The 16961-nt window shown below is 41.1% G+C and overlaps 1 long non-coding RNA gene across 1 annotated transcript in view; it reads left to right on the top strand.

The window, feature by feature from the left end:
- The window catches only part of LOC125106084 (uncharacterized), a 95899-nt gene that overhangs the window by 41030 nt on the left and 37908 nt on the right, over positions 1-16961 (top strand). Inside the window, exon 3 of the long non-coding RNA XR_007129217.1 lies at positions 12542-12628. This is a non-coding gene — a long non-coding RNA (uncharacterized LOC125106084). The remainder of the gene's footprint in view (positions 1-12541; positions 12629-16961) is intronic.

The raw sequence follows: 16961 nt of genomic DNA on the forward strand, positions 1-16961 counted from the left end.
GACTTTCCTGGATGCTTTTGAAATCCAGTCCCTATAAGTCTCTATCTTGAGTGATGACTTGTATCAGGATGTGGGTCCAGGAAGGAATGATTCACATGAAAGAACCAGATAAATGAGGCATATTCACTGGACGTCACCTCTCTCCTCTTGTACACACTGTCTCATTCTCAAATACCAGACATGAAGCCCATGTCTGCCTCAGTTGTCTTTATGTCCTCAGTTACCTATCTTAAACTAGACTGGGTTCCATCTTACCCTGCCCTGCAGGTTGAGGTTTTGTATCAAAGACTTTTGAGAAGATCAAAAGACTTCCCAGTCTAAAAGTGTTCCATGTAAGCCAGGAAAAGAAACATAAATAATTTCAGATTAATAGCAATGAGGAAAACACACACACACATGGAAGGACGACACTCTAAGTTCCATGTCCCACACCTGCCCTTGTGGGGAGCTGTTTGCCCATATGGTTCCCTCCTTTTGTGATGATGCCTCATGATTTTTTGGTAGCCATCTTGGGCATGGCCTACCAACCCCCTATTCATCACCTCAACCAGGGCCCAGCCTCCCCAGCCTGGTGCCTTCTGCTGTACCACCTGTTTGCTGGGCAATGTTGCAGAGCTCTCTGTCCCTCACCCTTCCAGCTCCCTTCCTTCTCCCAGTGAAAAGAGCAACACTGCTGGATACTTGAAAGTCAACTTACAAGACACTTTCACTTCCCTTGTGAACACTAAGTATTTGGTAGGACAGGGATCATCACTGTCATTTTTTAGAAAGAAAACAGGCTGAAGAAAGTCATCCATGTCCCCCCAGTGCAGTCCATCACCTTGGGGAATTGACAACCTCTTTGACACTCAGTTATCATGTTTGTGAAAGTGTTGACTGGCTGCTCTTATCGATTGCTCTGGTTCTAAGACCCTGTGGTTGTGTCTATTAAGTCCAAGATCCTTGATGCTTAAACCCAAGTATCAACTAAGGAAACCCAAAGAAGAAATGACAGTCTCTTTTTTCTTCAGGGGCAATTTCCATTTTAATAATTCCTTCTGGAAACAATTCCCCCAACCTTTGTAGGAATCCGTTCGTAATATTTTAGGTGGAAATTTTAGGCCAGGTGGGAAGCTGGCTAGTCAGTGGGGATCTAGAGTGATGGTTTTAACATTTATTGAATCTCATCATGGGCAGACCCTCTGCCAAGAAGAGTACCCCTGTTAGCTTATTAAACCTTTCAAAATACTGGAGAGGTAGAGATTAACCTTCACTTTATAGATTAGGGCCCTGAGGCTCACAGAGGTAATGCAGGTAACCCAAGTCACACAGCGGGTGAGTAGCCAGTATTGAAGTAGCAGTTGGTCTGTCCCTCTCGCCAATAATGGTCATATGGTCATGGTCAAAACTGCCCCTTATCATTAGGGTTCCAGACTCCCTACTTTGCTTTAGGCAGAACAGCCTGGCTTATATCTGCTTATCTGTTAGGCTTCTGGAATATGATTCCTCTGGGATCGAGCCCTGCATCAGGCTCTCTGCTCAGAAGGAAGACTGCTTCCCCCTTTCTCTCTGCCTGCCTCTCTGCCTGCTTGTGATCTCTCTCTGTGTGTCGAATAAATTTTTAAAAAAAATCTGGATATGATTCCTTTGAAAAATGTGTTCTAGAGCTGAAAGGTTTTTAATATCACTGGCCCACACCATTCAAGGACACTCTGCATTTCCAAGCCCTCTGTGGCAGGCTCAGTCTCATGGGCTGTTCCCTGAGGCCCAGTAACCCTCTCCATCCTGAACCCCTCCCCCAAGGATTTATCCTCATGGAAATGCCAGAGGATGAGAAAGTGTGGAAAGGAATTCTCAGTCCTCAAAACCTCGATTAATTTCTTCTCGCTCCTCAAAGGTTTTCCACAAATTAAATCTGGGGGAAAAAAATAATAAAAGGCACCACACCCTTAGCATATGAATATTACTTTTAAAAATAGTTTTTCAATGCCCTAGAAATCAAGGTGTGCCTTGCTTTTAAAAGCCCTAATATACATAATTACAAATGGAGAAAGTGATTAACTGGGGATTGATTTTCCTTTTTAAAAGGAATTCTCTGATGTACTTAAAATAGTTTCAAATGTCCCATTTACATGCCGCTTTTCAGAAGAATATCTAATAATAAGGGGAGGATTTGTACAATCTCCCTTTTTCTCAAACTCCTAAGGGAAGGCAATCATAGGTTTTTTTGTCTGTGCAAAATTATTCTAACAAGTACTTCGTGCCATTCTGATACACTGACCTCAGTTGGTCCAAGAACAGGATTTAGAACAAGCTTCTTACCTGACCATGCAGGGAGAAGAACTCCAGAGAGCGGCTCCCCAATGCAGACCCAAGGGCAAAGAGGCAGAAGGGAGGGCAGGATGCTTCTTCCTTGCGGTGTTACAATGTGAACCAGGCACTGATAACTAGAGTTAGAAATGAGAAAGTGTATCATCAGCGAAAAGGAGAGCAACATGTTACATATGAAGTAGAAAACTAAGGAAGAGAAAAGAGAGAAACTGGACTTCATTAAAATTAAGACCTTGTGTTCTATGAAAGACAGTGTCAAGAGAATGACCAGAGAAGCCACAGATTGGGAGAAAACATTTGCAAAAGGCACATCCGATAGAGGACTGTTACCTAAAATAGACAGGCAACTCTTAAACCTCAGGAGAGAAAACAACCCAATGAAAAGACCAGCCAAAGATTCTAACAGACACCTTGTCAAAGAAAATAGACAGATGGCAAATGAGCAAACAAAAAGATGCCCCACATCACGGCATCAGAGCAATGCAAACTCAACCAACAACGAGACACCAGCACACGCTTCTGAGCGCCCCAGATCTGAACACTGACAACAGCAACTGCCGGCAAGGATGCAAAGCAACAGGAACCCTCCCACATTTCTGTTGGGGATGCAAAATGGTACCGCCACTCTGGAAGACAGTTTGGCAGTTTCTTACAAAACTAAATATACTCTCACTATGTGATCCAGCAATGGCACTCCTTGGTGTTTGCCCAAAGGAGTTGAAAGCTGGTGTCCATATAAATACCTGCCCACAGATGTTTACAGCAGCTTTATTCATAACTGCCAAACGTGGAAACAACCGAGATCTTTCTCAGTGGGTAATGGATAAACGTATTATGCTACATCAGACAATGTAATAGTATTCAGAGCTAAAAGGAAACAAGCTCTCAGGCCGTGAAAAGACATGGAGGAAATTTATATGCATATTACAAGTGAAAGAATGAATCTGAAAGGGCTGTATACTTATGATTCCAATTATATGACATTCTGGAGAAGGCAAACTATACACAAAGTAAAGATCATTGGGGGGTAGGGGGTTGGGGATAAATAGGCCAAGCACAGAGGATTTTTGGGGCAGTAAAAATACTCTGTATGATACTACAGTGATGAAATTTCTGACAAGTTATACATGTGTCAAAACCCATAGAATATAAACACTGAGAATGAATTGTAAAGTAAACTGGACTTTGGGTGATAATGACAAACTGGGACTTTGGGTCAATGTAGGTTTGTCCCTGGTTTAAAAAAAAAAAAAAGTACCATCCTGGTGAGTGAAATTGAAAATGAGGGAGAATGTGCATGTGTGGGGGCAAGTGGTATAGGGGACATCGCTATACTTCCCTCCCAATTTGGTTGTAAACTTCACCTGCTCTAAAAAATGAAGTCTTAGGAGGTGGTGGGGAGACAAAGGAATTCACAGAAGGGTGTTCTGATTAAAGGACTGACTTAACTCTCATGGTCATTGTGTGGCTTATATGTGCCAAAAATATATGATATTTCTATGCTTTTATTAGGGATATTTATAAATAATTTAAAATATTCCAGGGTCATGATCCCAGGGTCCTGGGAATGAGCCCCACATCAGGCTCTTTGCTCAGCAGGGAGCCTGCTTCCTCCTCCTCCTCTCTCTCTGCCTGCCTCTCTGCCTACTTGTGATCTCTGTCAAATAAATAAATAAAATCTTTAAAAACAAAAAAAATAAAAAATAAAAAAAATAAAATAAAATATTCTGGTGCCCAGATAGTCAGCAATTCTTACAAGAGGAATACAAAGTCAGCTGAAACCAAAATGAAAATCTAATGTTATAACTGAAATAAACTATCCTTTCTATGGTTAATATTAGCAAAACTAGATATTCTGATATTAAATAAGTTTTACACAGACACAGAAGAATAAATAATAATAATCCCAGAATAAATACCCCTGATGTCCCTCCCACAGGAGCTCCAGACATTCTGAGAGCTGCCGCAACAAAACCCCAGCAGTGGGGGCGCCTGGGTGGCTCAGTCGGTTAAGCATCTGCCTTGGGATCAGGTCATGATCCCAGGGTCCTGGGATTAAGCCCTGCATCAGGCTCCCTGCTAGGTGGGGAACCTACTTCTCCCTCTCCCACTCCCCCTGCTTGTGTTCCCTCTCTCGTTGTGTCTCTCTCTGTCAAATAAATAAATAAAATCTTAAAAAAAAAAAAAGAGTATTCACTGCCTCACAAAGGCCATTAGAGGGAGAACTGAAATTATATTATCACTGTACTGATGTACAGCAGAAATTACACCTTGAATATATATAGCAAACATTGCAGGGCCCTGGTAATAATACAACATGCAGTGGTAAACACTAAATAGAGTGACGGTAAATGGTAAATATCAGAGAGCAAGCATTATGGACCCAGAGCTAAAGCTCTTTTACACAATTACCTTCTGGGCTTGAAAGCAAGCCTCAATTTTTTTACTAGCGAGTGATTTTTTACTAGTAAATGATTATATTACAGCCTAATACTGGAAACATTCTAAAGCAGCTTCTAATGTCAAAGAAGTCAATATCTTTATATGTGAAAAGGAAAATAATAGACAGTGTTCATCTATGTCTGAAATTCTGCCTATAAAAGCCTGAGCAATATTGATGCATCACATCTTAAACTGAAAAATAGCCAACAAATTGATTAATGCATGACTTAATAATACTAAAAGCAGATCAAGGGAGGTTGTTCGCATAGAGATGAGTAACACTGGCGCTTTATGAACAAATGGAGGCAGTTTAAAATAATAAACATAAAAACACAGGTGCCTCAGTATACTTGTTTAAGTTTTGCATTCAGTAAAAAAAAAAAAAACAAAAACTTGTTCTCTTGATGTGCAGTTCTACAAGTTTTAGATTTGTGAAACCAACACAACAATCCAGATACAGAACAATTCCATCACTGCCCCAAAGATCCCTTCATCCTGACCTTTTGTAGTTAAATTCTGAAGCCCCTCCCCCAACCCTTGCCAACCACTGATATATTCTCTGTCTCTGGAGGTTTGTTTTGTTTTTTTTTTTGAAAGTGGGGGTTCTGTTCCTGCTATATTTTATTTTATCCTCCCCCTCTACCCTAAGGACACTCCTAATATGTTTAAGTGTGTCTTTAGATATACATGTATCCTTCACAGCTGCATGGTGTTTTGTGCATATGTGATTTTTATTTATTTTATGTTTTTAAAGGGTATAATTCAGCGGCTTTTAATATATTTATAAAATTGTGCAACTACGGCCAATATCTAATTCTAGAACATTTAATCACCCAACCTCCAAATCCCGTACCCATTAACAGCCACTTCCCATTGTCCCCTCTACCCAGCCTCTGGCACCTAATAATCTACTTTCTGCCTCCAGTGCTGCTCCATGCTGAACCTTTCCTGTAAGTGGCATCATACAATATGCCTGGCTTTCTTTCACTCCGCATGATGTGTTCTAAGTCCATCCATGTTGTAGCACGGATTACTGCTTCACTCCTTTTTATGAGCAAATACTATTCCACTGTATGGATATACTGTATTTTTTAGCCATTAATCCATTAATGGACACTGGCTTTTTCATGACAGCCATCCTAGGGAATGTGAAGTGGTTTATTTTTGTAGTTTATATTGACATTTCCCTAATAAGTAGTGATGTCGATCACCTTCTCGTGTGCTTATATGCCATCCATACTTCTCTAATGAGGCATCTGTTCACATCTGCTGCCCCTTCTTTAACTGGTTTATTTATCTTTCTATTGCTGTGTTTTCAGAGTTCTTTATGCCTTCTAGATTCGAGGTCCTTAGCAGATACATGATTTGAAAATATTTTCTCCCATAGATTCTGTAGGTTGCCCTTTCACTTTCTTGATGGTGTTCTTTGAAACAGAAAAGCTTTAAATTTTGATGAAGTCCAATTTTTTCAAATGTTTCTCTTACAGGTTATACTTTTTGGTGTCACATTTAAAAATTTTTTGCCTAGTCCCTGATGAGGAAGACTTTCCCATACATTTTCTGCTACATCTTTTCTAGTTTTACATTTTTCTGTGTAGATCTCTGATTCATTTTCAGTTAATTTTAATCTAAGGGGTGAGGTCTAGGTTGACTTATTTAGTCTTTTAAGTATTGATATCTGGTTGTTCCCACACTGTTGAAAAGATTATCCTTAATCTGCTGAGTTGCCTTTGCACTTTTGTCAAAAATCAGTTGCATATATGTGTGATTCTGTTTCTGGACTTGATTCTGCTTATTGATCTAAACGTTTATCTTTATATAATATCACACAGTCTTGATTACTGGAGCTTTCTGTTAAGTCTCAAAATCTAACAGTCAAGTCCTTCAAGGTTGTTTTGGCCATTCTACATACTTTGCATTTTTATATGTATTTCACAGTCAATTTGTCAGTTCTACAGAAAAACCTCCTGAGATTTTGTTTGGGATTTCATTGAATCTATAGATCAATCTGGAGATAGCAATGTATTAACAATATAAGCTTTCCAACTCATGAATGTGATTAATTTAGCACGTCTTGAAGTTCTCTCGGTAATGTTTTATAGTTTCAACAGAAATGTGTTACATTTTCATTAAAATCTCCCTTAAATAGTTTTATGCTTTTGTGATACTACCGTAAATGGTATCTTCTAAATGCCATATTCTAATTGCTTATTGCTAGTAAGTAGGAAGACAACAAATCTTTATATATTGATCTTTTATCTGGCAGGATAGCTAAGTTGACTTACTAGTTAAAATAAGCTTTATTACATTTTTTATACAATACTTGGGGTTTTCTGCATATATAATCATGTCACCTGTGAATAAAGACCATTTATTTCTTCTTGTCCACTCTGTGTACCTTTCTTTCTTTTTCTTTATTCTAACGTCTAGGACCTCCAGTACAATGTTGAGTTAAAGTGACAAGAATGGACATTCTTGCCTTGCTCCTGACTTTAGCCTTTGACCATTAAGCTTAATTTTAGTTGTCAGTTTTCTGTTGATAAGCATTGTTTTTCATGCTCTCCTTCCAATCATGAAATGGTTTAACATAAATATTGGCATGTATTTTGAAGGAGTTTAGATTTAGGACTAACTTCCCACCTTGCCCAGGTCAAGTCATTCCTAAGAGGGAACTGGTTTCGAATATGCAGAAACAAGACCACACTGTGGCAAGCAACTGCTTGCTGAGGTTCAGGAGCAGTGGCCTCAAAGAACAAGGGAGTATCCAGTATTTCAGAGGAGCAAATAAAGGAAGAGTTGGAACTAAAATTACCTACTCTCTCCTCTCTGTCAGACCCTGTGTGATGCCTCTTATGTGACTCATCTCCGTTTCTGCTCTTCTCATCTCTGCAGAGTCAGAATTTCTAAATAATTCTATTCCTCCAGCCTCAGCATGGTAAGAGCAAAGTGCTGCAAGGCAACCAAAGCTTTTCTAATCTCACAGTGCAGGATGGGCTCCCAGGCTGCCTTTCACTGTCACTGCAATGACGGGTATACGATACAGCAAGCTCGTTCTCCGTGCCAGAAGAAAACAACTGACTTCCTCTCTTTCTGAGATTTTTGACCTAAAGAAAAGTTTCATTTGTTACCACCACATAATATGAATTTATATTCTCCAGGAAGTATTTCTATATAGCTTGTATAGAGTCTACTCCCAAGATTCTCCCTAAACTAGATGTTAGATTTCCATTGTATTTCCCAGGGATGCACTTAGAAAACTTAGAATTTATATACATTTTGGGGTGGGGGGAAGGCCCTAAGCTCTTTCTGCCCAACCTAATCATTTTCAGGTGAGGAGCTGGGGTTCGGGGAGATTAAGTGGCCTTTCCAGGCTTGCACAGCTAGTTACTGACAAACCCTGGGCTAGAATTGTTCTAAAAACTCACATGACTGGCATTTTCACCAGGACTGCCATAAGTACCAAATCCACTCACATCATAATGAACTGGTCTATCGAGCTTTTTCTTTTTTTTTTTTAAAGATTTTATTTATTTATTTGACAGAGAGAGACACAGCGAGAGAGGGAATACAAGCAGGAGGAGTGGGAGAGGGAGAAGCAGGCTTCCCGCCGAGCAGGGAACCCAATATGGGGCTCGATCCCAGGATGCTGGGATCATGACCAGAACTGAAGGCAGAGGCCCAACCCACTGAGCCACCCAGGCACCGCAATCATGCTTTTTCATTGGCTACTCAATTTCTCAGTTCCAAATACAATGACATCTCATCTAGTTATTCACAATTATTATTAAATTACATAATTATTATTAAATTACAGTCCTTTCCCCTTACATGCATAAAAGATGAAGATTCTGTGGCAAATTTTGTGGAGAAAATGAAAAGGCATTCATGCAGAACAATAGATCTTTTTGAAAGGCATTGTGACATTTTGAACAGATAGGCTACATGAGATGTAATGCAACTTTCTTCTCTCTGTACGTAAGCATTCATTCAGACTGGATATTGAAGCCATAGAAAAATGGGTGCTTAACCAAGATTCTCTCCTTTGCACTTTCAGTACTATGTTTCTCAAGTTTCAGTTATCTTAGAGGAGGTCACAGTGTTTAATCTTTACATATAATTCAGTCTGTTAGGGAAAAGAAAAAGAAGAAACCATACCTTTTTCCATTTGAGGGAGACGATGTTTGGAGATAAAAAATTAATAATAAAGAAAAAAATAGATGACACCAAGGAATAGAAATTAAGAGTCCATCCAGCTGTTCAGAGTCATACTGTGGGTAACCTGGCGTTTACTGCCACCAAGTGGTTTGCTAAATCCATTTAATTCTACAACTGTTCCTTAAATTCTCTCCAGATATCAGTATGTTTCAAAGTATATCTGTTTTCAGTTCAAATGAAAATATGAAACCTCAGACAGAGACAACTGAAAGCTTTTCCTAAATTGGAAAACTAGTAAGTCTTTGATTTCCAAGAGAAAACCTGGTGAATATTTGCACTTGCTAAACTTCTATCATTGAAACAGGCAGAAAACAGGTGATGTAAATGCATTACTCAACATATGGGAAGGCTGATGTGCATTGCTGCTCATAACCAAACGGGAAATTCTTTGAAAAAAACCAATGCTTAATGAGAAATTTCACATTCTCTGAATGGGGTCTAATTTCCAATAAACATATGATAAATTGGTTCTGGTCCCATGCACACCATCCCCCCTCCACAGCCCTCCACTTTCTGGTGATTTCTGAGGACTCTTCAGGGACTGAAGCTTGTAAGAAAGAAGATTTTATTCATGTCATAGTGCCTCTTTGGATATCACAGAAACTTGCTCCAAAGTGGACATCGAAAACAGAACTCTTATAAGAGAAAGCATCCTCCTTCTGTTGTAGTATTTCCCATCACCATACCCAAATGTCAATAGATAGCTGATATCAGGGCCAAGTACAGCACTGGGTGGGCATTTGGTAGAGTAAATACTAAAGGTGAATATTTAAGGAAGAAATAACTCCAGCTTCCTCACATCACCATGGCAACGAGAAGTATCTTGTTCAAGCAAGTCAGCCAGCCACTGTGATCTTTGGCCTTGGCTCACAATATCCTAGGGAGTCTTCTCTAATCTCTTTTTTAGCTTTTAGCATCTTGTTCAATGTAGTCTGATATCAAGCACTAATTGTTGGGCAAATGCTGACTCAGCATCATTGACTAAGGCAGTGTTTCTCAGCGAGACAAAGGACCACCTACATCAAAATCAGTAGGGATGCTTATTAAGAATGCCAATTCTAGTCCCCCCACCCACCCCCCAGGCCTACAAAAACTCTCTGCATTTTAGCAACCACTGCACATGATTCTTATGCCCTCAAATTTGGGGATTACTGACCTAGAAGAAAGGTCATAAAGCAGTGGTTCCCAGACTTTGCTACACAATAGGATAATCTGGAAATCCCTTTAAAAATATCAATGCTTATCTCCTACTCCAGCTCTTCCAGTTAATTGGTAGGGGTGTGGTCTGGGTATTAGGGTCTTTAAAAGCTCTCCAGGTGATTCTAATATATAAGAACACTGGGGAACCTGTTGGAGCAATTCTAGATCATCACCTGATAACTACTTAACAGACACGATAATAGAAGATGCCAAATGGTACTAATATTGCCTAATCCTGGAGTTGTTTTCACTCTAAGCTGCTTATGCCATTCCACCAGGAGCCCCTGATAGTTCCATCACCCTTCACAGAAGTTTTGAAACTTTTAGTGTGTTGCCCTCAGTTTGGGGCATTCTTCTCTGAGACTCCCGAGGGCTAACATGTGCCCATGGCTAATTGAACCAGGTGTGAGCTGAGGTGGTCTCCGCTGTTCAACCGTTTGATTTTAGCCATTCATTCAACAAATATTGGCTAATTAATTCAGACTTTGCTTATTAATGTGAAAAAAACCACCTGTGGACTTGATAACCTTTATCATGTGATTGTCAGCCCAGAAGATGTTGTTTCACTAATTTTTCTCTTTTCTGGAATTAATCTGTCAACTCACCCATAATGTCAAACAGAATAATCCTCTACAGGTAGGTGGTTCTTAGATTTGTAATTTTCTGGTCTCCCAAAATCACTTATTACATGGTCCAAATAAATGCAGTGGGGTGTCTTAACAGTGCCTCATGCTTTCTCTGGGCGATCTATACTGTCAGGTGGCTAGACTGTCTGCATTGTTAAGAAACCACGGAATGCTCTTCTGAAATTTCCTGCACATCTCCCGCCTTTTAACATTTAAATAACTCTGAAAAAACTACTCACCCAGGTATCTCATCTAGTCTCCCTAAAATGGATATTTCAAATGGCTCCTATTATTTCTTACCTAAATATTCACCTTTAGTAATTACTCTTCAAAATGCATACCCAGTCCCATACTTGGCCTTCATGTCAGCTGAGTGGATTCTGGACTAATAGTCTGCCTTGTAGGCCTCCTCACCTCGACTTTTGTATAAATGAGACTTCTTCCCAGGGTAGTGACACTATTTGTTACTGACTCTATTTAACATTTAGGGCAGCCCTATTATGATTCATGTTCAATGGTGATTATTATATTAAAAATCTGTTATGGTATCAGATGGTATCAGATAAAAGGGAAAATCATTCTGATGTTCTAACCTCAATTTTTTTTGCAGAACAGTTTGAACTGTGAAAGGTTATTACCTATTTGGGTTTTCAAAACACAGTATATTCTTTTTTTTTTTTTTTTAAAGGGATACAGAGGAAGAAACTAAGGATGCTAGGAGAGGTATACATTGAATAGGGCTGACGAGATTTTTTTTTTTTTTTTATTTGTCAGAGAGAGAGGAGCGAGAGTGAGCACAGGCAGAAAGAGTGGCAGGCAGAGGCAGAGGGAGAAGCAGGCTCCCTGCCAAGCAAGGAGCCCGATGTGGGACTCGATCCCAGGATACTGGGATCATGACCCGAGCTGAAGGCAGCTGCTTAACCAACTGAGCCACCCAGGGCTCCCAAAACACAGTATATTCTTAATTTTAGAAAACAAAAGGGGAAAAAGGAGACAATATTTTTAAGTGGTTACTTTAAAAATTAAATGAGATAGTAATAGCCAAACAAAAATTTTGCCTTCTGTGTGCCAGCACTTACATGATCACCTAAAATCATCTAATTACTCTATTTTGTTATTACAATATTATATTATTATGAGAGGGTCAGAGTAAGAAGAGCAACATTCTGCCCTCTGTGCAGATTAGTTAAACTAATCTCAGAATGTGCAGAAAGTTAAACTCATACCCAAGCACATAAAACTGTAAGCAAGACACTGGAGGGAGGGAGAGTCCCTGGCAGTGGGACTGACCAAAGCCATGGTTGCAATTTTTTTTTCTTTATTTATTTTAGAGAGAGTTGGCATAAGGGTGAAGGAGAAGAAGAGAGAGAGAATCTCCAACAGACTCCCCGCTGAGCACAGAGCCTGATGCCGATGCCGGGCTCAGTGGGGTGGGGTGGAGGGTGGAGGCTCGGTCCCACGACCCTGAGATCATGACCTGAACTGAAACCAAGAGTCAAACACTCAACTGACTGAGCCACCCAGGCTCTCCTGCAATTTTTAATCCCAGTGTTTGGGCATCTGAGGCATGGTGCAGGCAGTGGTTAAGAGCATGGAGTTGGAGCCTGACACACCTAGGATCTAACCCATGCCCGGTCACCAAGGATCCTGGGGACTGTGGGCAAATCCTGTGATACCCCTGAGTCTCGTTTTTGTTTTGTTTGTAGTTGTTAAAAGGTCAAGCTAACGCTCATGTATTTGTTTCCCAGGGCTGCCATAACAAAATACCGCAGACTGGGTGACCTCACAGAAATTTCTCTTCTCACCATTCTGGAGCCTAGAAGTCCATGATCAAGGTTTGTTTCTCCTGAGACCTCTCTTCTTGGCTTGCAGGTGGCCACTTTCTCACTGTGCCCACACATGGTCTTTCCTCTGTGCATGGGCCTCCCCACTGTCTCTCTGCATGTCCAAATTTCCTCTCCATATAAGGGCTCCTCTAGTCATGTTAGATTAGGGCCCACCTTAACAGCCTCATTTCAACTTTACCTCCTCTTAAAGACACTCTCTCCAAATATGGTAACATTCTGAGGTCCTGGGGATAAAGGCTTTAACGTATAAATTTGGGGGAGACACACTTCAGCCCATAACAACCTGTTTCATAATAGTTAATGAGAATTTAAAGAAATTATGCACACAAATCACTTAGCAAGATACGTAGACAAAAATGAGGAAACATCCTGGGACAATGGAAATGTTTTATGTCTTCACTTGGTGGTAGTACATGGGTCAAAACTCAATGAATTGTGCACTTAAAGTGTACATTTGAGTGCTTGTATATTATACCCCAATAAAGCTAATTTTAAACTATTAAATTGTGGGCACCTGGGTGGCTCAGTTAGTTGGGTGGCTGTCTTCAGCTCAGGTCATGATCCTGTTAGGTCCGTTATTAAACGAAACGAGACTGAGACAAAGTGAAAGTTATTTAAAGCTTAATTTTATGATAAGTATTAGAAATCAGATTGATTGGCCAGGGGAACGAGACTGAAACAAAGTTAAAGTTACGCAAAGCTCTATTTTATGCCAAGCATTAGAAGTCAGACTGACTGGCCAGGGCCACCCCCAGCTTATAGGCTCAAGAATCAACTGACTGACCGGTCAGGGCTGCCTCCGAAGACAGCGACCCCTCCCAATTTTACAGGCTACCTTTTATTGGGTGAAACTGCAACCCGTATCTTGGTATCTCAACCCACCGGGTTTGTGTGTCTCTTGCTGATTGGCTAGTTCCATCTGGTCTGGTGACATGTTATTCAAGATTACTCCATACTAGGAACCGTTACAAACAGTACTTTCTGGGAAGGCTTAGTCAGTTAACATATTCAGTGTGAATAATAAGATCGTTGTCCTTCCCAAGATGGAGTCATTTAGGTTTGGGCAAGACCTTCTCACTGTTACAAACAGTACTTCATACTGATTAGATGTCTCCATCTGGCCTGACTCGTCCTTGTATTCTGGGATCTATAATCAGGAACTAGCCGACTACATTTTACTTGTTTCCCGGACTTGTTTCTAAGTAAGTTTCTCTTGGTGGGGGGGAGTCAATTTAAGTTTACTGTGCAAACAACAAAATGGCTATTTACCCAAGATGGAGTCGCTCTGGCTAAATAGGTCCTTACAATCCCAGGGTCCCAGGATGAAGCCCCACATCAGGCTCTCTGCTCAGTAGAGAGTCTGCTTTTCCCTCTCCCTCTGCCCCTCCCCACCACTTGTTCTTTCTCTCTTTTTCTCTCTCAAATAAATATATAAAAATCTCCAAAAACATATTCAATTGCTACCTACCAACTTCTCCACCTCACTGACGTCCTTTGAAGACATTTTAAAACAGTTAAACGTCATTCAAGGTATAGCAAACCCATTAGCCTGAACTGTCAGTGACTAATTACCCCCAAAAGATTCCCAAGCCAAAATAGAACTATCCTACAGTCTGGAGCTAAAAAGAAGGTCTGTGCCTGAAGTGTTGGCATCTGTCAGTACTCCAATACAAAACTAAATTACCCAACAAGGCATTTTTCCTGGGAGTATGCCCTCCCCTCAAGGGAGTTTTAGAACTGTAGTTTTCCATAAGGGAGCTGAGTTCCCAGCATGTGACTGATATTAATGGCAGACCTCAAGTATTTAAATTCACTCACTGTCTCAAGTGTCAGTTACTCTACCAGAGTTGATATGAAGAGTCTTAAGAAGCTCCATTCAAAATGAAGGTGAAAAATATTGAAATTTTCCCCTGCAGATTTTGAATAGCATCCAGGTTAAATTGTCATGAAGACGACAACAACATGTCCTGAGTGATTTCATTTTCAGCCTTGGCTTCCTAGTGCATTTTTCCTTGGGACAGGGGGAGAATTTCTGAGTTGATGTCAGTAAAGACTTATGAAACTTCGGAGGTGGAGTTCTGCTAACCATAAAATCATTTGTCAAATGACCAGGATTTTTAAAAATCTTCCTTTTGAAAACATGTCCCCAATGAAGAATTGCTTCAGGATAGAATCTGGTGTGGAAACACAAATATATATACTTATAAACACCATGGACTTCCACAGTGCTTTGCACATCACCAAAAGGTGTTTGTTGTCCAAATGAATGAATACGTTGTTTGCCTGCAAGAAAGCAGCGTTAAGAGAAGTACAGATGCAATTTTATTATAAACATGCAACTTTAAACCAGGAGATGGCTGATACGCAGGGAGTAACCTCCCATGGGAAACCATGGAGACCTGCACGGCACACAGGGATTGGCAAACAGCACACAGTGGTAAATGTTTGCTAACTGAATCATTTAATGTAAGGTCTGTGTGGGGAAATATATATATATTTTCATTGTCTGATAGAAAATTGCCTTCTAGTTGAAATCGCCTTGTGATAAGCTACTTCTGGCACGGAAGAACTAAAACTTAGAGTCCAGTTAGTGTTCGCTCTACAGAGCTGCACCCTGAAGAGACAGGAGCCAGAGGGCTTGTGTAGCAGAGCTCCTTCGGTGGTTCACCGAGCTGCGCAGCCCAGATCTTGGCCCTGTTAAATACAGGGTCAGGTTCAGTAGGTCTGGGTGGGGCCGAGACTCCACAGGTCCAGCAAGCTCCCTGGCGATGCCCAGATGGGGTCCATAGAACACACATGTATTCCCGGATAAACGGGCAGACGGATCAGATAGAGGTGATGGGAAACACTGGAGAAGACCACACAGGAGTCACTTAACTTTTCCGACTCCAGATGGTCTCAGGGGGAAATGGGTGTGATGATGATGATAATGATGACGACGACGACGACGACGATGATGATAGGAGGATAACAACACGTCATGGGCTCCTTAGGAGAATTAATGCACAACTTAATGTAAAAATCGAGGCGCATGCTCTGTCGTGGCCTTTGCTCCGCAGATGCTCGCTGACCCAATGCTAAGCACAGGTCACGTTCTCCCTGTAGGTCCGAGGAGTCCACTCCTGGTCCCTCTTCGTGCCAAGGACAGCGCTTCCCACTGGGCAGGGGTTCCGGCCGCGTTTGCTCAGTGCTGTCAGAGCAGAGCGATCAATGCCTGTAGAGACAGGGACTCCTGGAGGATGGCTCCAGGGGCCCCAACAGGAGAGAATCATCTTGAGAAAGTGGTAAATCTGAGGCCTTGGGGAGCTTTCAGGCCCCTGTGAGCAGTGGGAGACAGAACCAGCACCTCCCAGGAAAGGACGGTGTTGGGATAGCTGATCTTTCATGTCATTCAACATACGTTGTGTCCAAAATCACCTACCTTCGATACAAGGCCAGCCCCATCCGCGGGGGAGACTCAGCCATTCAGCCCATGGGGGTGTGATTAGTTCCCCGGACACCCAAGGCATCTTCTCGGTTCTCTGACTCCGCCCCGGCCACCCGTGCTACCCTGGACCGTGCTCTGCTGAAGGAGAGGTGAGGGTCTCCGGAACAACTTGGAGAGTCCCCAACAAAACTCCCAAGCAGCATAGCAGGAATGCAGGTAGAGAACCCTGAGAATGACGGGCTTCTTCTCTTAAATCAACGTATCTTTCCAGTGAGTGTCAGACATGGACTCTGGCAGCATCTTGAGAAAGCCTGGTTTCATCAACTTACAGCGAAAATCCAGAATAAGTCTTCACTAAAACAATTGATTTTTTAAAAATCTTCTCAAAGTGTTCAAACAAAGGGTTAATAAATATCTTCCCTCCCAAATACCCACTGTGTATTCTGTGGGTCCCAAGAGAGAAATGAAGAAGCCATCCTCTTACTTAAGGATTCTGTCAACCTAGATGGGCATTGTTTCCATTCAATTCCTCACAATAGTTTATAGATTAATATTGTATGGATTTTCATACTACAGGCTTTAATTCATTACTGATGTTTTGTCAGTTTTCTTCTTGACGAAAATTGCAAGCCTGGATTTCTCACACAATTCAGTATTCCAGTGGGTAGTTTTAGGCCAAGATCATCCATTATTGGTCATTGATATATTCTCTATCACCTTGGGACAAACTCTATCAGGAAAACAAAAGAATTGTAGGTGTTACCACTTTTTACTCTCCAGCCTTTGTTGGGGAATGGGTCATGATCTAAAATGTCTGAATTTAGTATAAGCTCAATCACTGATAGACTGACACAAACTGCCTCTTAATACCTTTAGAAGATCGTGAAGTGTTGG

The sequence above is a fragment of the Lutra lutra genome, chromosome 8 (genome assembly GCF_902655055.1).
Source record: "Lutra lutra chromosome 8, mLutLut1.2, whole genome shotgun sequence".
NCBI classification, from domain to species: domain Eukaryota; kingdom Metazoa; phylum Chordata; class Mammalia; order Carnivora; family Mustelidae; genus Lutra; species Lutra lutra.